We start from the raw sequence: 21,912 nt of genomic DNA, 5'->3' as shown, positions 1-21,912 counted from the left end.
TGAAGAGGAGAGAAAAAATAGAGAGACATTAGACAATGGAATAGAATAGGCAATGGAACACCATCATTCATCATTCATTCTTTCATTCATTCGTTCATTCATTCATTCATTCATTCATTCATTCATTCAGAAGTCAACACCTATTTGTAATTGCCTGTTGTGTGCCAGGCACCATCCTAGCAACTAGGGATATCCAGGAAATCAACCTGTTTAATCCACCGTCTGGGAACTTAGATTCTGGTAGGGAAAAAGAGAAATAATAAATAATAGAAGCAAACACATAGCATGACAGCTGGTAATAATTGCTCAAAAGAAAAATAAAGCAGGGCAATAGGATTGACATGATGGGGTGTTGATATTTTATGCCAGGGATCAGGGAGTGTGGCCATGTATATAAAGATTCTTTCATTCAATATTTATTGACTGCCTTTGAAGAGTTGGGTACTGTGCAAGATACAAGATGAATAAGACATGGTCCCTGCCCTCCAGGAGCCAACAGCTCAGTAGAGAATCTCACCACCTGCTCCATTAGGCAGACAGATTAGAAGTCTCAGGGCATATTGCGGCAGTAACATTGTACACAGTGACCAATCTGAACAGATTGTAAGTATTCCAAAACTCACAGTGGTTTCCATAAAATAATTCTCACTTCAAGTAAACATTTTCAGTTGGTGAGTAACTCTATTTTCCACCGACAGCACTCATATTTGAGGGCTTCCTTAATGCATTGATGACTTGTTTTTCTGATTGGTTGCCAAGGATTGTTTGGGTCCTTATTGAAATGTACTTGCTTAAGTCCTCCAAAGCATCTTGGCTGGTTTCTTGTTGCTGTACTGGCAAATGCTTCGCTTCCTCCTGCACTGAAAAATTTGTTATTTCTGAAAAATGTAGACTGTCCCTGGATGGTTCTCATGAAAATCAAAGATAAAGAAGAAAGAATTACAGATCTTTTTTTTTCAAGTAAGGATGAAGAACAGAACTTTGTTTCCACAAGATTTACATAAATGTAGGTCACATCCTGGATGATACTAGTTTTATCATGCTTTGTTCAGATACCTGGCTCAAAAGTTCCTGATTCTTCAGGAAGACAGAGAAAAGTATAATTATGGTCAAAATACTAGCCTGTATAAACAAACCGCTTTTCTTTTCTGTGTGTTATTAATATGACCTCCATATCCCAAGCTTTACAAAGGTTGTAATAATATAACATTGTTAAAAAGAAAGCTCAGTCGTGTGAGAGAACAGCACTGAGCAGAAAAGTCTTTGTTTTCCTGAAGACAGAGCCTTTTTTGATAGGGGATGACAGATCATATCACACACAGTTGTTCCAGAGTATAGGAGAAATATTCGCTGATCTCTGTGCTAGCACAAATGAGGACAATCCAGGCACTCTGTAGGCTCCATGTTTGAACCTTCCTCCTCTTCACGGACTCTGTCACATTCCTCACTCTGTGCCACAGTTAGAAGACCCGGGAGAGGAAATTATTTTGGCTAGGCTGTGACATAAGCACAGGTGGTACCACTTGTTATAAATTTTCAGATTTTGTTGGGGCTGTGAGCCGACTTTATAGTGGTTTGTTCTGTCGGAAAAACAGAATCAAGAGCTTTTGGCCCTAGCTGTTGATCGATTGTGCTGCTGCTGGTTTCCACAGGTTGCCATCTTACAGAGGATGCATTTCTTCCCAGTGGCAACTCAGGACCAAGGGGCCAGCCTGAATCACTGCCAAAGATCCTTATTTCCTTAGTACTCCAAACAGTGCTTTTGGGCCGTTCTGTCTATTCTGTGCTGGAGAAGTTTCACACCAAAATTTGAATTTTGTTGAGCTGTTTCTTTTTTGGCTGCGCCAAGGTAAAAATCAGTTTGTGGTAAATTCAATCTTTTTCCTACATGTTGGAGTCCTTGCCATTGGTAAAGTGTTCACTCTTATCGTGGCCTCATTTATGGCAGCTTCCAATGCTGTGATCATGTCAGCTTTAGGGATAAATAACAGACAGAAATTTTGCTATCAAAGTTACTTCCAAAGGCCATGAAAAGTCAATCATTAGATAAGATCAAGAACTTAGTTCTAAATATAAACTCTTTCTCAGCACTTGCAAATAATATCTCCAAAGTTTAACCCTAAATTCCCCATAGGAGCTCTGCTCTTCTCTAAATATTCTGTTTTCTAAGGATATCACTGAAGATGAAATTTACTCCATTGAATCTTAAATAACTGATTCTGTAGCGTATTTGCATGTCACACTTTTTTGGGGGGAAGGGATAAGGTGCCAACAGAAAACGTCCATTTTCAGCTCTGTGAACTTCAATTCACAGAATATTCTGCAATTAAGTAACATCTCAGGGTGGCCTTCCAAAGTGGGGAGAGTGTCCAGTTGTTCGTGGGTTTGGCTTAGGTTGTGCTGTTTATTTGTTTGGGTTGTATGTTTTGAACATGTGCCCAGGGCTTTTAAAAAGAGTGATGGGAACATTTGTATACATGGACTTGAAAGTGAGAGAACAGGCATTGCAGCACTTTAATTATGGACCTAGCAACATGTGGACTTATTTGAGAATTTCAGGGGTGTAAGACAAACTAGAAGGAAGCAAGTTGTTTCCAATGGCATAGCTGCCTTTTCTTCTTAGCTAACAGGAAATGGAAAGTGTAAAGCTTTTCTACCCCTTTGGATATCCAAAGAAAGATAGGGCAAACTGCCTTGTGTCCTTCTTTCCCAATATCCTTTTCACTTTGTGGAGCTATCTGAACATAGGGTTAGGTTCTGAGCCAGCTAAAGTAGTCATTTATATTAGAGTATATCTGAGTCAGAGAGTATGATGTGGGTATATCCTTGCTCTCTCCTATCATAGTGTTTTCTTCAAGCCCAAAAGGATCAGCATGTCATGGGCTGCTGAACCCCAGAGAGAAAGTGAGAGACCAAATGTGTGTGTGTGTGTGTGCGTTCACATTGACGTCTTATGACGCTTAAGGCTTTCTATTGCCCAAGAGAAAAGAGCCAAACTCTTTGGAATCTTTCTTCTTTTGACAGACAAATTTCCCAGAAACTGTAACCATAATAGCTGGAAGGTTGTTAAACAAGAGAGTATAACTAAGGTTGGGGTGGTGAACCAAAGGAATTTGGAAAGTTTGAGAATCTAAAAGATTGGGGTGGTTGACACACACTTTCTTTTCCTTTAATTTTTGAGGATTTTTCCTCATCTTGCATCTTCATTTCCAATCAAATGTATTTCATTCCATATCTAAAATCAAAATCCTCTTCTCTCCAGTCTCTGTGTGGATTAGGAGTAATTATAAGGTAAAAATAACATTGTCTTCTCTCTTGAAATGCATACTTTTATTCTAAAGAAGGTTTATTGAGGAGTCTATTTGACCTTTTTCCTGAGTTCTGTATGAGATGGTATTTGCAAGGTAGTATTATGCGGATCTAATGTAATGTAAGGGGGGGGGTGGTGGCTAGCTGAGAATATCTTATACTTTAAAGTTTAAAAAAAAAAAACACAAAACACTGGTGGAGAAAGACACACACCAACACAAATAGCTCGTGGCGATTCTCTTCCTGAGTATAACAGCTAGAACTAGTGGATTCCCAAGTACAAGGCTGAAGCCGACTGAAATATCCCAGCACGCTGCTGGGTTTGCACTCCAATGTCCAGCAAATTTCATGTAATTACAGCTGCCTGCTGAAGGAGGCCTGTGGTCTCCATAGGCTGTTAAGACCTTAGTTGTGGCCAGAAGGGGAGTAGGTAGGATTCAAGTCCTGCCACCAATGCCAGAAGCTAGGAGCTTCCTTCACAGCAAGGGCAACTGTTAGAATAAGCCAGCTGTGCAAAGCAAAATTAAAAAGCTTGTAGATTTAGGTAAAATAGTGCCACCTGTGATTTTCTCCCCCTTTTGAAAAGTAAGGAAGAAAGAAAGGCAAATCCTAGAAAAAGGGAACTAGCCTCTTAAGAACTGCCAGAATCTGCTCAGCTGTACTGGGTTATTTTCCTAGGAACAATAAAAATCAATGAATTTGAATGGAGCTATCACCGTGGTTTTCAGAATTACCTGAAAAGCTTGCCAAAAAATTCTGACTCCCCAGAACTAGCCCACAGGTTCTGATTCAGAACATCGAGCTCCATTCATGGGTCTGGGTCATGTGTAAAATGGGTGTTTTACCATCCACAGAATTATTAGGAGCCTTAAAAGAGACAGGTGCCTTAAAGTTCTGCATGAACTGCAACGTGCCACATAAATGATGATATTGGATAATGTGATGTGGGGAGTGTTCCGTACATTCGTCAGGCACTGGGCTGGGAACTCTCAGAGAAATAGAAGTCTGCTGTTGGTGTGTAGTTTGCATTCCTGATAGTTTTCTACTATTAGACTCACCAAGGAAACTTCCTTCTCAAGAAAATGAATTCCTTAAGCAAAAATGTGTAAGCACCGTTTTCTCAAAGTAGTAGCTTTGTTATTTCTAATTTAACTCTGAAAATAACACATGAATATTGAGACTCAACTGTAAATGTTTTCCAAGGAGGGGTTTCAGTCTTTCTGATCTTTCCTTTCTTTGTTTTAATCACAGGTTCATTGGGGGATGGTGTGGTTGGAATTTCAGTTAGTTGATGGCATTTCTTCCTCTTTTAATTGAACTGCAGGGGATGAAAATCATTAGGGAATGTTTGTATTGTGCTTGGATGAAAGGGTTTTCCTTAATATGTGCGCCTTGGTCACAGCACACATTCTTCGAATCCCTTAATAGTGCATAGTTGACATACCTCACACACTCTGGAGGCCGTAATGAGTGAGCAGTGGGATGAATGGGCATACATAAAAACCAAGTAAAAGAAATGCTAAAAATACTGCCCCAGTATACAAAATTTGGGCTGTGTTTCTTTTGTAGTGACTACTTAAAAATGGAATCCAGTCAAAGGGTCATTTCTTTTCCACTTATAAAACAAAAGTGATTTCACAAGGAATCCTAAGTTGGAAAACACTTTAGAAATAATCTAGTATAGTGATTTTCAAATCATGCTTTCTAGAGCTGTAAAGCAAGGTTACGCCACCGTGGCTAAACATTTGAATCACTTTGGAAGCTTCTTAACAAAATACGCTAGGAGCCTCATTCCCAAAGAATCCAATTCAGCTCATACACATGGTAAAAGCTTTCCAGATGATTCTAACGTACAGCCAAGGTTGTGAACCTCCGTTCCAGGGATTTGGCAGTCCAAACATTTGGGCTTGTGATCGGTAAATGCNCCCTGGGCATATGTTTTAAAAGCTTTCCAGATGATTCTAACGTACAGCCAAGGTTGTGAACCTCCGTTCCAGGGATTTGGCAGTCCAAACATTTGGGCTTGTGATCGGTAAATGCAAGTACACTCCCTGGGGTCAATATAATAGAACGTATTAAATGGGGAAAATTAGGATGTATTCATGCCCCACAGAGTTCCCATTAATTTTAAAGGAAACACTAGATTTTGGAAAGTTCAATTAAACAGTATTCTATCATGTATTCCTTATATAGGACGTTCTGCAGATGTACAAAGTACACACCGATGATTAAGACCCAGTCTTTTTCTTAAAGATTTTACAGTCTTGCAATCTGGAAATATGTATGGGTTTTGGCCTGTGGCAGAAGTATAGGAAAGGAATGAGTGAAACAAGGATAGATATAACTTTAATAAAAGGCAAGTGTGTTATGGATGGCACAAGAAGGACTGAATCACAGACAAAACATTTTAGCTTTCAGCATTTGTTCTAATTTCTCATCTCTGCTTTCCCCAGCATAGAACAGGCCTAACTGAGCACTTTTTACATCCAAACTCTTAGAACAGCACGACTATAAGAAGGAAAAGCAAAGCCCATACTCTATTCCTTTTTACTTCCACTTGGTACAAGGTAGGATATTTCCTAGAGCATGTGACTCACTAGGTAGGAGGTCCCTCTGATAGATGGAAAAAAGTAGAAAGCATGGGTATCAAGTGTTCTTTTCAGGACTGCTTCTAGATGTATGACTACTCGTTTCTTTGCCAAGGGGAAGGCAAGAAAAACACCTGCTTGACTTGATTTGCTTTTGTGCTTCTTGAGGTCAAAGACTGTTAATAGCCCCATGTTATCATCCATTGATTCATTCAGCAGACATCTTTTGAGATCAGCTTATAGTCTGGGTTTTGTGCTCACTGATGGTGATATGAACAGTGGGGACAAGCTCAGAGCTTAATAGGGTACAAATATACACAATAAAAATATAGGCAGATACCAAATAAGAAAAAAAAAGAATGGGAGAACAGAGGCAGAGCAAATTCATTCTACTTAGTGGACTGCAATAAACTTTGTAAAGCAGGTGATGTTTCACATAAAAAGGGCAATTGACAACCAATTCATTTCCTCTGCCTCTCTTTTTGTCTCCATCCTTCCGTTCCTTTACTTCTTCAGATACTTACAGAGTTTCTATAGTGCTTAAAGCACCGTGATGAGAGTTTTGGCTCTAATCATACACTAATCTGCTCTCAAATGGCTGAGAAGGAACATTTGGTAAATATGCACACCCTGTAGAAATTGTTAAGTGACATAATTGAAGTGTAAGATAAGTAAAGATGTTTAAGACAAAGGTTCAAAAGTGACCGAAAAATTGTAGTCTTGATGTTTTTGTTCCCATTCACTGTTTTGAAAACTGCTCCCAAATGTGTGTGGAAGCGTCCATAGCTACACAGGGCGCCCTTGCCATGTCTGCAAAGCCAGGTGAGATCTTGTGACCGGTCCCTGTCCAGGATGCCCAGGCCATTTTTGCACTGGTCATTTGTAATCTGCAGCCCGTGAAGAGGTAGACTCACTGTCACACGGAAATCAACTTGTGCGATTTCGCTTCTGAGTTTCTGAAAATCATTTTCTGAGACACTGTTTGAAAGACCCGTTAGAAATAACGTCGCGACTTCGTGTGGCTTTCTTGCTAAAAATGGGAAAACTGAACTTGATTGGTGGACGCAGAAGACTTACAAGCTTTGAAAAACTGCTGTGCTGTGGGTTTTATCCTTGCTTTTTATTTTTTTTTTCCTTCTCTCTCTTCCTAACCATTGATTGTTGAAGCACATTCTTTCATAAAGGGGATTCGGCTTCCTCTTCAGCGTTGACTGTGAGTCAGTAACTTACTCTGGAAAGATAAGAGTCAGCCTCCTGCAATAAAATTTTAAACAAATGCTGCTTTACTTTTCTATCATTCTCTTTTTTTCTCTGTCGTTCTCTTAAACAATACAAACTTTGGTTGCCATGGAACCAATAATAACATTGTAGTTTAAAATATAACTTTATTTCCAGGCGATATCCCATGACATTGACATTCTGTAGATAGTGAACCCAACCTTTTCCTCTTTTAAAGAATCTTGTTATCCCTCCCAAGAAATAACTGTGATTCATTTCTACCATGTGCCCCATTCTCTTGCTATTCAGCAAAATGGAGCCTGCTTCATCAGTTTCTGGTCTCTGTAGATTTCCCCTTTATTGAGTGATTAATTACTAGCTTTCTGGTGACTTCTTAATCTTTTTCGGTATTTTAAAATATTCCTTCATTTCGAAATTCTCTAGTGTAAGATACAAACTCTAAATGGAACGTAAGTAACTGCAATTACTTTCCTCTCTATTCAGCTTTGCCTTTACTACCAAAGACATCATTTGGAAAATGTATTAAAGAATCATAAAAGTTTAAAACTTAAAAATAAACACTAGGCAGTTAGTTTTGTCAATGAAAACATTAGCATTTAAAGGTTAAAGTGACAAAAAACGTGCTTATTCCTTGCATTACTAACAGAGTGCTCATTTATATTAGGAATAGTTGTATTTTTAAAAGATGCCGCAAATACATAAAGATTGGTGGTCTCTGAATATTTAAACACAATAGATTTAAGACAATAAAACCAAAGCAAATTTTTTTTGTTAGGGAATACTGAAACCCACAGCTTAATGTATGAGTTAATGGGACTTCTTGACAAATCACCTGTTAAATTTTAGCTGACAGCTTGTCATATATTAATTATAAATAATTGTAATATACGGCTATCATAATGCATGCAACAAAAAAAAAGGAAGAAAGGTAATTAGAGTATATCCTTTGTTTTCCCCCTTCATTTCTTGCTCACAAGAAAAAAATGACCCAGTGTTTCACTTGGGTTGGGATAGTGCCAATGGTTAATGGAATGCCCCACTCTACTAAAGAATTTAATGGGAATATCCATTTGTCATAGCCGTATGCCGTAATCTCCAGTAGCAGAGCCAATGGAAAATAGCGTCGTACCATAACGTCCTCTACACACTGCAGGTGAGGGTAAAATGCAGCAACCGAACTGAACAGAGTAAGGGTAGAGGGCCTGGCTTTTCTAGGCCTTTCTTTAGAGAAGATATGGGTTTCTTTTCTTTAAGAACAGCACTGCCTGACGGCAACAAGAAATGCCTCCGTGGAGAAAAAGAAAGTGTCTTTCTTTCAGGTGGAGAAAAATGTGAATGTTTGCATAGCATGTCTCAAAATATCTAACCACCTCTTTGTCTATTGGAAACCCCATTGTTTGTAAAGAGACTTTGATTAGTGGAATCAGAAAGACCAGGATTAGATTCTTATTTCAATCACCAACTCGTTCTGCGTAGGAGCTTCCAAATCTGAAGAATGGGACTAAGAGCATCGAAACGTGCTACGTTACTGGTAGAATGCACAGGACCATATGAATCAAAACACCAGCATGGCATCTGAATTACTGTCTTCTTTTCTCCTTAACAATTTAGATGGCATTACGGTGTATTCTGATTACTTTATGTGTAGATCCTGTGTTCTCAAATGAATCCAGCTATTGTTTAGTGAGTGTATTTAATATCTATTTTATCTCTCTCGTGTGTCAGTTCTGTGTCTGGAACAAGAAATAAGCTGCTGAAAACTGTTGTATGAACTATATTTGAAAAACTCTCTCAAACATTTTAAACCTTGTACAGACGAATAGTTATTTGAAGATTAATACCATTAATTATAATTATTTTTTATTTTTTAAAAGATTTTATTTATTTGAGAGAGAGAACACATGAGAGAGACAGGGCAAGAGCATGGGGGGAGGGGCGGGGCAGGGGCAGAGACCTAGGGAGAAGCAGACTCCCCTTGGAGCAGGGACCCTAGCACCGGGCTCTATGGATCCGAGGACCCTGGGATCATGTCCTGAGCCGAAGGCAGATGCTTACCTGACTAAGCCACTCAGGGACCCAACCATTAATTATTATTCCATTTGTGCATTTAGTTGCTTATTAATGAAGTATATTGGACATAACTATAACCTATAGGAAGAGATCTCAGATACTCATTTCACTACCTTATGAAACTATCTTCAGAACATGTCACTTAAACCTATGTCAAGTTTCTCCATTCTAATTGAATTAAAAAAAAAAAAACCTGGTTCTTACAAAGAAAATATTATTGACAACAAGCATTTGATTCCTTGGTTAATAATGTGTAATCAGAATAGAAATAAAAACACACGATTTGAAGTCAAGCCGATACAGGTTTAAAATTCTAGCTTGGCCACTTGCTATCTATGTCAGCACGGCCAAATTATCCTCTTGGATCCTGTTTTCTCACTTGTACAATGGGGCTAATTATGCCAAACTACCAAGGCAGTTGTTAAGACTGGAGGCAAGGCAACAGCCTTGAAACTTTTAATCTCCAACCACATGATGGAAACGTAAGTTTTACAGAACAATATTTAGTACATATAATGCACTTTTTTTCCTTTTCTTTCCTACTCTCATTTCTTTTGCTTAAAAAATTGTTCACAACCCACTAGGCTTGTGACCCACAAAAGGTCATGATACGCCTTTTGAAAACAGTGAGATAGCATGATGTTTAGTACATGATACGAGAGTAACAAATGATTACTATCATTGTCGTTCTGATTATTTTTAGTCTTTTAAAGATGTTTCATTATAGATGAGAATAAAATCTTTCAAGTACTTCTAGGAACTAACTCCCTTGGATGGGGTCCAAAATAGACTCATACTCATTGTATGCTGAATTATGCACTAGAGGGGGTTGTGCTATAGCAAAGTTCCTGTGTGCTATTCATAACAGAGTGTTAGAGCAGAAAGGAGCTGAGAAAATGTCTAGTCCCATTTCTTCATTTTTCTTCATTTAAGTATAGTTTTAAAATATTCTATATTTATTGCTCATTGATAAGTGGGAAAAACTGTTTGATCTAGAGCTGGGAGGTGACTAGGAAGAGTTGGGGCAGAGTGACACTGGGTCATGATATCTGGGTTTTGGGTCTGCTTCTGCCACCAAATAGTTGGGTCACCTTAAACTCTCAGGGATTCGGTTTCCTTACCTATAAGATTAGGTGATTTTAACAGATGACTAGCCCACCTCTGATGTTCTTTGACTTCAAATCTCCAAACAGTAAACACTCCGAGAGGTTATATGAGATGCCACAGTGTTGTTTTGTTACAAATCTGCTGTGAACGTATTAATATTTGTGTAAGAGGTGGCTGTCTCAGCCCACCGCTGCTCAGATGTGCAGTCGGGCTCCTCTGTTTCCTCGATCCCCTCATCCTCAGCAGCGTTGCCCTGAATAATGCTGGATCTTGTACAACAATAGCTCAGACTAGGTAGTTGTCTTCTCCTGCTGCTACTTCTTTCTCCAAGAAGTTATTTTTTTTGGGGGGGCAGGAGCATCTAGGACCTCCTGGTGTCCAGAAAGTAGGGTCGTCGGGCAAATCTCACTTACTGATACTGTTCTCTGTCTCCTCTTCTTTCTGGATCCCTTTCGTACCTGTTTGTCACTCATGTTGGTAATGATCACTGCTACATTCTCTAGGTAGTCTAACTGGCTACCAGTGGGGTAGGTTATTTCCTTGACTACATTCCCAGATGGCAGTCAGACTTCCCAGCCGGGATCTTTTAAAATCAGGTCAGATCTATTCAGACCTCCTTAAAAGTGGCAGAGGGATGTGTGTCTCTCCACCAAATGCAACATAAAAGGATTATTAGGGTCTTAAAAACTTTGTTTTTTCCCCTCTGACATCCAACTTTGCAGGAGGAAAACGGGGCTCGCCAGTTTATGGAGGAGGATGTGGCAATGAGAAAGCCAAATCACTTTACACCTTGAGCGAGAATCACTTGTGTGGAGGCTCATATTTCTGAATCCATCCTTAGGGCACAGGGGAAGGGTTCCATCATACTTGTTCAGCCTTTTGGTTCCTCATGTCATCAGAAAGACTGGAGGGTAAACCTGGCTCTGGGGGAGGGTTGCACAGATAGAAACTTCTTCTTTTTACTATACAGCTAACCATTAAAAAAAAAAAAAAAGGACAAGGAAGAGTCATGCCAGGATGACCCCCCCCCCCCCCAAATTGCTGGAAAACTAAATTTTGCAAGACTCCTTGCAAAAATAGGTAGCTTCTTTTTGGAGCACAAAAGGGGCAGAGGATTACTGACCAAACCCTTCAGTGTGTTTCAGGAGTACAGCGTGCAGATGGTGGGAACAAATGGGCAGCTTGAGACAACAGTCAGGATGCTGGAGCATTAGTCCGAACCTAAGAGGTCTGCTTACCTGTGCCCTTTCAAAAACAGCCTCCAGCCTGCAGGGATAAGTATGGTGTGTATGTGCTGGCCTGAGTGCAGAATGAGCAAGGGAGGTGGCTGGAGGCCCTGCCTTTACTTTATTTAACCTTTCTGACCAAGTTTCTAATAAAATTGTGGTAGGCCAATTGCCAATAGTGGCTTTCAGCAGCTGACTTTTTCCGCATGCCGGAGATCCCGTGATGAGGAGTGAAGGTTAAAATGTGCCTGTTAGCTAACAATCCATCCAGTGTGCTCTTTGGATGAAGGGTTCACAGATGAAGCTTGTGTAGCGGAACAACTGAGTACATGTCTAGGGAGAGGGTTTTATGGTGTTCTTCAGAGAAGCGGGGAGCAGTGAATTTCTAACATCCTAAAAACAAGTAGCATGGAAGCAAGACAAGAGTTACCCCACTAAGGTGGATTCAATACTTCCCTTTCTTCCTCTCTGAATCCAAAGTAGACCCTACAAGCGTCCTGGAATAAGACTGCCTAGGTGACCTGGGGCGGACGCAAACTGTCTCATCAACGCGCGCTCCTTATATTGTTATAACTGCTTTGAATGGGGGCGCGATCAGCATTTTTTTCCTCCAGTGTGCGGGGATGAAGCACCCGGGTGTGTATCTCTTAGGATATGAGTGAATTTTTCAGAGGGGGTCTTTTCTGGCCTGGTGGATGGATGCTGGGGAGTGACGTCACCCCGCCCCCTCCTCTGTGTGTGTGTGTGTGTGTGTGTGTGTGTGTGTGTGTGTGTGTGGTGTGCGCCTCCTTCACATAGCTCTCCTGCCTGCCCCTCCTTCGTCCAGCTCTCCGGCCCTTTCAGTGGGTCAGTGGTCCAGATTCAGGGATTCGCCAGCGGGCGCAGCGGGCCTGGCTCTCCCTTCGCCCGGGCGCACCCACACTCACACTCTCGCGCTGGCAACGCGCACACACAATCTCCTAGCGCTGGGGCACCGCGATTCCGTGGGATCCCCAGCACGATTACGAGGATTTTAGAAATCACCCAGACAAGGAAACAAAGAAAGAAGCTTTCCAGTCACTTTCCTGAGCTTTTTCATTTAATTTCCCCACCAAATCACCTCGCCTCCAACCATAACCACCAGGTTCACGCCGGGTCCAAAGACTGGGCTGTACTGGCCATCCCACCTCCTGGCTATCGACTCCGCTCGGGCCGGTCTCCAGGCTTCGCCTCGCCCCCTCTCCCCCGCTTCCCCTCTTTCCCCGCCGGCTTCAGTTTCTGATTACCTCTCGCGTGCGCTTCACTTTTGGGGGGAAGAAGAGAAGAAGGGGAGGGAGGCGCTGAGGGGGGCAGCCGAGTTGCTATTTGTGGCCAAAGAATCCTCTTTAAAAGAAGCAGCAGCAGGAAGGAGGAAACGAGAGAAGCGGAGGGAGGAGAGGAGACCCGGCCCCGGACCCCCTAGCCGCGAGCAGCGGAGCATCGAGGAGCGGGAGGAGGAGGAAGAAGAGACACCGCGGCGGCGGCGGCAGCCTGCGGAGCGAGCGCAGGGCGAGCGGGAGGAGCGAGAGGAGGAGAAACCGCCGCGGAAGCCTCCGGCTCAGAAGGGCCAGGAGGACGGCCCGGGAGGAGGAGGAGGAGGCGGAGGAGGAGGAGGAGAAGGGGGTAGGGGTGGAGGGAGGGCGGGGGGACGCGCTCCTCTGGATGCTGGATTTCGGGTTTTTGGACTCACTCTCTGACTCTCCTCCACTTCCTCGCTCTGGACTGGGCTGGCCGTTCTAGGGCCCGGGCGGCGGCAGCGACTGGGGGGGACTCCCGCGGCGGTGGCCGCAGCTCCGCGGGATTAAATTGGCCGCCCAGAGGCGGCGGCTTGGGCAGGCGCGGGTTGCGCGGCCGTGGCGGGCGCGAAGGCGCTGAGGAAAAGTGCTGGTGGCGGCGCGGGAGGCGGTGGCGGCGGCTGCCCGGAGCCAACATGACCAGGTAAGTCTCCGAGTGACCGGTACGTCCCCCTGTGCCCTCCCCTCCCTGCGCCCCGGGCTTGCCCTGAGCCCGGTTCCGGCAGCCCGCGCCTCCCGGGCCGGAGCTTCACACTCCCGCGTCCGCGAGCCCAGCGCCCCGGCACCGGAGCGCACACAGTTTGCTCTTCTGAACCTCCTTGGGCAGAGGTCCTCCCCTGCACGGTTCGCTTGTCGTTTAAAACCTCAGACCAAGGGAGAGGGGCGATTCTAGAGAATGCGGGTGTTTGTGTATGTGTGTGTGTTTGTGCGACCCCCGCTCTCTCCTCCTAGGGTGGGTAGACTATTGGGGAAATGGAGGAGCTGTGGGGCAATCCGACCCTACCCGGGGTTTCTGCCTCTGCATGTATCTATATCTATCTATCTATCTATCTATCTATCTATCTATCTATCTATCTATCTATCTATCTATCTATCTTTTTTTTTTTTTTTTAAGAGGCAGTGATTACTGTTTTGAGGAGGGCTGGTTATGGTGAGGGGGCGAATTCTTTTTCTTTCTTTCCTCTGAACTAGTGGGGGGAAGGAGAAATAGCAGGAATCAAAGTCTACTCGGCTGCCATAGAGGAGGGGGATTGTTTTGGAGACCTTTCCATGGCAGAATCAAAGATCCTAGTTCTGCTACGGGAATCTGCTGTTCTTACTCATTCCGTAGGGAAGGGAACACAGAATTTATAATGAAAAATCCAAGTTGTAGGAAACAATTTAAAAAGAAAGTCACAACAAACCAAAGGTTCTTGGGCTTTTCTATCGATTTATTGCAGCTTTTATGTAGGCATGTAGAAAACTTGGATTGTTTATCTATGAGGTTGATTTTTATTTAGAAGCATTAACAAATGAAGTCAGTTTTCTTGTGCTTAAAAAAAAAATCTTGAACCTAAATTGTGAGCTTGTCTTTCATTAATTAGTTGTTCTAGGATTCTGAATAGTAGTTCAATTCTCCAAAACCCGGACTGTCACATCTACTTGTATTGTTTCCAGCTCTCCTCCCCGCACTCGACTTGCCGAATGTCTCTCTTTTCTAAAATTCTTGGAGTGATCCCCCAAGACCAAGCTACAGTTTGTGCCTTAAGCACCCAAGAAGATTCCCGAGGGATCACTCTTCCTGTATTTTCTCTTAAAGTTTTTTTTTTTTTCCTTTTAGATGTGTATAGATGCAGTGGCAGTGACTTAACAGAGCTTACCACACTCATTTTGAGCCTCTTAGAGACTAGTAACTGCTTTGACTTGAGATAGATTTGCTGTTGGACTTCCAGAGCTACAGACATGGACCTTTCCCTTTGATGTGTTCTTTCCAGCCATTCTGTAATAACACGCATATGGGGAGTTAGTCCAACCGTTCATACTTTTGACTATTTTGGCTATTCTGTCTGTTTGAAAGTGTACACACCCACTACTCAACTTGAGTAAAACCAAGGTGATGTACCAGGACTTGAAATATTCTGATTTAAAGGAATATTTAGATGATACCGACCTAAAGATTGTTTTATGTTGGTAATATGATATCCAGGACAATGCTTAGTGGATATTATACTTATTTTGAAAGCATATTCTGTTATATGCCACAGATAGATATTATTTTATTGACTTAACAAAGAGAATAAATTTTCAATGCTAGATGTCCGAATTCTTGAGGTAGACATCCTAAATGGACATTGAAAGAAAATTTCCCTACCTCCCACCTCCCTTAATTATGTACTGTACTTTGCTTTTCAGTGGAGCTAGCAATTCTGTGACAGATTTTTAAAATTCACCCTCATGCTATCAGCTATTATTGTACTTTCAAAGTGTGAAATTGACAAGCTGGTCAGTTTCATGAATTCAGCTGTCAGATTGTGTCCAGTTAAAAATTGCTAAAAGCTGTAAATGTGCCTGCCTGGAATTTTCTTTTGTAAAGGAAAGACAGCAAGAGGATGAGGATTAAGGGGTGTTATTAATTGTACATCTTTAAAATAGTTGCACTCCAATGTGAGTTTTATCACTGGCTGTCTTTGGGAAATACATGTCGATTTCTACTATTTTAAAAGTGGCCTTCAGTTTGTATCAATATTTCATTTAAAATAGTGAGCGCTTTACTTAGAAATTATCTGTTCTCAAAGCCCTCTGTATAATAAGTATAGTAAGAATGAAATTCAAAGAGGAAAATTGTCTCTCAAATATATTTTAATATATTTGAGTAATATATCACTTTTTTTGTAATGACATGTAAAGAGGTGGATGTTAAGTATTTTATTGTGGAGGTTATGTAACACAAATTCTTCCTGGACCAGTGCAGTAGTAGTTACTAAAGTAATGAAATGTGGTGATCTACTTTAATATATATGTATTTTGGTAGATAACCATGAAAGTAAAACTGATTAAAGTATTAAATACAATGACTTGATTTGCCTTTTAAGAATGACATTCATGTAAAGCCAGAATATCTCCAAGTGGAGAACTGAGAATCGGAATCCCCTTGTCTGCTGCTGTTCGCTGAGCCACTAGGGGCCTGTATAACTGTTCTTATATCCAGGAGATACCCTTGTATGGCAGATGCAAACCCTTCCTAGAGAGACATTAAAAAAAAAAAAAAAAAAGGTAGGCAGTTCCCTAAGTTTTTGTTTTGTTTTTAAACTATTAAGTCATGTTCTAGTGTTAGCCATAGACATTGATTGAAGAGTTTTTCAAGAACATTCTTTACAGAGCTTCTCTGAACTATGGTGGTGTAAGGTGATTTTTTCATATAAAATGTGAAACAAAAGAAGTATTTGTGTAAATTCGTATGTGATCCCAGACTCTCAGTGTATGTCAAGGATAAACAAGTAGGGACATTAATAACTTTTTTCTTGGACTGATAAGGATATTATTTGCATAATGTAGGGTTAAAGATAAATGAAGCAGAATTACTTTAAGGAAAGTGTAGTCACAGATTGATGGTGTGATTAAACTTGCTTTGTAAGTGCTGTGCAAGTCCGTATGGAAGGAGAATTTGAGGCTCCGACTCCAATTTAGTCAGCACTTGAGGGACCTGAACTGAAGATGCTCTATACATTTTTAAGTGTCAGTTTCACAAATTTGAAATCGACCATCCGTGGCAATCTTGATAGACATTAGGCGATAAGGTCAAGTATACTTACACTGTTCTTTTGTTGATTTTCAGTTTTTCAAACTGACGAGGGTGACTGTTGGTAAAAGAGCACACTACCGGCATTTGCATATTGGATTTCCTTCATTCCCAGCTTGATTTATCAAGCCATTAAACAATTCCATTTTTAAAAAGATGCTGTGGATAAATAAGGATTCATTAACACAATCACATATGAAAAGTGCCATTTCAGGAAAGATGAATTTCTCAAGGTGATTTTGCTTTAAGACTACCCGTCTTCATTTTCAGCTGTGTATTTTTGCGTAGTCTGAGAGGTGAGGTATGTTTGTGCTCTAACTTGTGATTCTGAGAGCCTCAAACTTTTAGACTCACGTCTTTAAATCTGTGCACTTAACCTTTGCTCATGGGTACCCTTTCAGCTCCCCCAAAGTTCCTGGTTATCTCAGAAATGAACTTTACCTTTGACATAGTGTGCTGAACTTAGTGGCCACAGAATATACCTTTAGGATTGGTATTACAAGATAAATGAAGTGCTAAATATACAGATGTAAGTTTTCAGTTTTTCCGAGTACTCAAAGAATGTATTATAATTTTTCCCCCTATTTCCTTAAAGGGGCAGTAGTTTTTAGTTGAAAAGTTTAGTATGAGAAAATAAGTTATATTTTAAGCTAGGCCTACTCTGGGTGCCGTACTGCCTTATGGAGTTATTTACCTTTTCTTTGTACTGTTCGGTTTCTTTGAAAAATTCATTTTGGAAAGCTACTTTCTTGTGATGACAAAAAGGTAATGTGCAGCCTGAAGCAAAGTCAATGTTTAAAAACATTTCTTTTTATATTACTAATGATTTGCCAAGAAAGAGCGAAGAGAGGAGTTATTCCCTCTGTGCACAAGATTGAAGATTCCCGTAGAATGCACCATCTAAGATATCTGGTAACATGGAAGAAGACGGCTTAGAAAGAATTTGTCAGTGAATTTTATTCCAACAAACATCACTTGTTTAAGCTTCCGTAATTTCATAGCCCAGTGACATTTCCACCAAAGGATCCGTTTGTTTGGCGATATGTTTTCTATATGGATAATCTATTTGCTTCTAATTAGTAGCTGATAACACTTTTAAAATTTCATGCTTGGCTTGCATTTGTTTGACAATTGATGTGTCCAATACCCCCCCCCATTTTTAAAATAAAAATGTGTTTCAGCTCTTCACAATGAAGCCCTTAAAAAAGATAGCTGAAAGAATATGGCTTTTGCTTCCTGATTGTTCATTATATGAAATTATAGCCTTAGATGTAAAAGTTCAGCATTTTCTTTGCGTCATAAGTCTTGGGGAGGTCAAAGAGCAAATACTTACATGTTACAGCAGTCTCTGACCTAATGCAACCTAAATAATAAAGTCATGACAGTGGTGCTAGACTGAAGCATTAATGAAATAGAATTCTTATAAGCAGTATTTCACAAAATTACATTTAGGTCCTCTGCCCCTCATTTCCCTTTTAATAAATTACTTACTTGCTTTCATGTAATCAACAGTCAGTTTGCATTTTCTTAACCTTTTAGTCATCAAATATTTTTAAAACTTAGACATAAAGTAATTTAACTGTTATATCCACATACATGGCCATATTCTCAAAGCAGTGTGTCGGGGAAAAAATGACTAAAATCATGCTTGTAATGCCCTGCCTTCTCCCTCTCCAGATAATCCATTCAGTATCTTTCTGTTCATTATTTTCTATTTGATGCTGATATATGTAATTGGATCATGTCAATACTTATCAGTTTGTCTATAGCTTTTTAAAAATTACAGAAAAACAGAACAAAACTGAACTTTTTATTCACTTTTCAACCTTTACTGTCCCTCAAATCAAATTCCTGTGTGTCATAGATCAGTAAATTAAATGAAAGAATTGATGGTTTGGACAACTGATTTTGTCTGTAAGCCAGCAGATCAGATATACCAGTAGATAAGTAATCCTGAGACAACTTAGATGATCCTTACTCCCCACCTGCAGCAGGCAAGCCTCCCTTTCCTTTGCAAATGACTGCTCTTAGGTGGCAGGCTCTTCTTTGGCTCCTTCAGCATATGTAACAAAATACAAAAGCAAAAGCAGCCATGTGAGGCTAGGCTTTCTCCAGAGTCTTTGGATTTTCACTGACCAGAAACCCTGTTTAACTTTGACATTCAGAAAACAATGTCAGGAGCGTTGTGACCTTCACCACATTGCTATTTACTGGATTTAAGCTCTGTAACTCTTGTCAGTTTCATGAAATTGATTGACTTTATAAATCCTTAATTGTCTTTTTTAACAATAGCCTTTGGGCTGTATTCCTTAATGCAGAAGTAGCTAACTAAATTGAGATTGTGAATTACATTGAGAAAACAGCACTTCTTAGTATTGTTTTGGGATTAGGAGATATCGTACTTTCAAATATATAAAATGATCATGTGTAATCATTGGGTCACAAGTAATAAGAGACTTATATTTTAAGCTTCAGTAAATCAACTCCTTTTATTAGCAAAAATTTTTGTATTAGTACGTTTTTTATAAATAATTGAAAATTAGTTCTTGTTTAATCTTCTTTAATCTTACTAGTATATAATGTATATAAATGTAATGTTAAAGATTGTAAAATCTCGACTGACTTCCGTTCCTTCCTTCCTCCCTCCCTCTTTCCTCCCTTCCTTTCTTCTCTTCTCCTTTTCCTTCTTCTCCTTCTTTTGCTGCAGTGAAAAGAACATAAATTTGATGCAAGCAGAACTGAATTTATACATTAGTTTTGTCACTTATTTGTGGAATCTTGGGGGAAGTTATATAACATTTCAGTGTCTCAGTTTCATCGTCTATAAAGTGGAAAAAATAACCAGAGATATAATGACGATCCAATTAGATAATAAGAATTTGTCTCATTTTTCATAAAAAAAAATCCTGGATGTAAGAGTTATGGAAGGAATATGTTATATTCATTAATACTAGTTTCTCTGATAGAATTCTGCAGTCTTTAGCTATCTGCTATAAATTATTGTTACCCGACTTAAAAATTAGGACTTTTTGGTTATGGGTGTTTTGTGTACCTTTGTTCAGTTTGCACTCTGTTTTGTACATGGTACCATTACTATAGATGCTGGAACTACAGTTTCTTTCCAGCATGTTTAGTGAAGTCTGTATACATCAGTATGTCATGGGATACTATCTCAGAAAGCTTTTAAGGCAAAAGCTAGAAATGATTTTACCTAAAATATACAAAGAGAGCATTTTGCTTAAAAGTCAAAAATGTATTAATAGCTTCTTGTTGATATTTGATGTGGAGCTGCAGTCTGGGGGAAGAAATGTTTAGAAAAGCACTTAATTAAAATCCTGAACCAAAAGAATTGCCTTTTTTTTTTTTTTCTCTTTAACGGTAGTGCATCTTAGAAAGCTCCTTAGCTCTTTGCCCAGTGCAGCTGTCCTTCCCTGAAAGATCAGGTTTCAAGAGCAATGATGGATGGTGGGTGCCTGTAGCCAGTTGTGGGGTTTCTTCGGAGGTCAAATGTATTGATGGAGGATAGGAATTTACTGCCTTCTGTCTCTCCCTAAGATCTGCCAGGATAATTTCACAGAGAAAAATTAGACTAGACACATCAAATGCTGATCCAGTGTCCCATTATAGGTCAAAAAGACATTTGTTTTCAATGTTTAAAATAATTTTTTCTTCCATTCCCACTTCCTCACGTTCTATCCCAACTGAAGGGACTTCTTGAACCTGTGCTCTAATGGTTTCTTACTGCACAGGTAGACCCTGGCCTCTCTGTAAAAACAACTCAAATACTTGCAAGAGTAACTTGATTGAAATATTATTAAAAGATTTTAAGAGAGAAACAGAATATGTCTACCAGTTTTCATGTTTCTGTTTTAAGTAGTTAAGTGTGTTTTTTAGGTACATGGTTTTGTATCTTATTTTAAATGGATCAAGATTATTTGGCTAGCTGTGAATAATAGTAGTCTATTGTAAATGACTTAAATATTTTGAATTCACTTAATGTCCAAGGAATGATTTTCACTTTTTTCCTGGGGTGGGGGTAAGGGACGGAACTGTAGTATTTTTAGAGGAATACATTTTGGGAAACATCTTCCATTCGAAATATCCCATGGATGGTAGTTGTTCTCTCTGAGTTCTTTCTTTGGCACTTTTTTCATCATCATTGTTTCCTCTTTATCTAATGATTTGGCCTCTGTGTCCCCATCTTCATCCTAAACTCTTTTATTGTCATGTTATCTATGGCCCTTTTCAGGTCTCCATTTATCTCGTCTTCTGTGATATTCCTATCCATTTCTCACAGAAGCAATAATTTCTGCATAGATGACCTTCAAAATAAATTTCCTAACTTCTTAATGGAGTTCCAGACCTGATTTTCTATCTGCTTCTTAGATGGTTGAGAAATAGAAGGCTCTCCTGTATTCCACACTCTGCATTTTATAACCCTAAAACATTATCTTCCAACCATACTCAAATCGACTTTTTTTCTTGGTACCTCATCATCTGATTTATCCCTGCACTAGAAACTTGGGCGTCACCTTTATCTCCTCCCTTCCTTGCATTCTTGTCCCCATTCAATTTTGCAGGTTTGATCCCTGTAATCTCTTTTAACCTTATCACTCTGTTTCCACTGCTCCCTTTCCCGTGTTGTTGACACGCTCAACACACCATTCATAGCTGCCTAGGTGATCTCTGTGTTCTCACACTTCTCTCAATTTTTCCTAAAAACTTTCACTTTCTGAAATGCCAGCCTTCTCAAGCCTGCACGCTCAAGTGCGGAATCCTCAATACAGCAGTCAAAGCAGTCTGCAGTTGAACCCTAACCTGCGCAGCCAGGAGGCTCCCTCACACAACTTGGGGGCTCAGCCTCCTGCAGTGTTCAGTGTCCCTGCCATTAGGAAGAAGACTGTCCCCAGCACCTCGGCTTCTGACAGTACTGTCTCTGGAATCCCCTTTTCTCTACCAGCTGCCCTACCTTGCATCCCTTGAAATCCTTCTAATTATTCTCTCATTTTCTAATTCTCAGCTCAAGTACTGTGCCCTTTTCTTTGAATTTAGTTTGAGTTGAATTTAATTGAAATCACAAATGTGAAGAATAATTGTTCATTTGAAACCTCTTATGAAGCTTAGGACACTGAGATAGGTAAAAACCAAATTTCTGTTAATTTTTGTGATATTGGAAGTACAGTAGCAGTGGTTGATGTGTTAATTCATATGAGTGATAGCTGCTGGAATTTGCTGAGTACTTACTATGTGCCAGGCATTCAGTCCAGGTACCAAGTTTAATC

At 40.2% G+C, this 21,912-nt stretch overlaps 1 protein-coding gene across 38 annotated transcripts in view; it reads left to right on the top strand.

Annotated features, from left to right (window-relative positions):
• PTPRD (protein tyrosine phosphatase receptor type D) overlaps positions 1-21,912 on the top strand; it is a 2,142,161-nt gene that overhangs the window by 1,610,967 nt on the left and 509,282 nt on the right. For 3 of the 38 annotated variants that reach the window (XM_034663889.1, XM_034663886.1, XM_034663887.1), the window contains exon 1: positions 13,214-13,495. The exons of 31 other annotated variants lie outside the window; for them this stretch is intronic. The gene's annotated coding sequence lies outside the window, so the exon portion shown is untranslated. Of the gene's footprint in view, positions 1-13,211; positions 13,496-21,912 lie in introns of those variants that run through there. 4 more of the 38 variants (XM_034663885.1, XM_034663852.1, XM_034663884.1 and 1 more) reach the window with 3 other exon arrangements.

This window comes from Ailuropoda melanoleuca, chromosome 7 (genome assembly GCF_002007445.2).
Source record: "Ailuropoda melanoleuca isolate Jingjing chromosome 7, ASM200744v2, whole genome shotgun sequence".
Taxonomy (NCBI): Eukaryota; Metazoa; Chordata; class Mammalia; order Carnivora; family Ursidae; genus Ailuropoda; species Ailuropoda melanoleuca.
The sequence above is the reverse complement of the archived record's forward strand: the minus strand, read 5'-3'. Positions and strand labels throughout refer to the sequence as shown.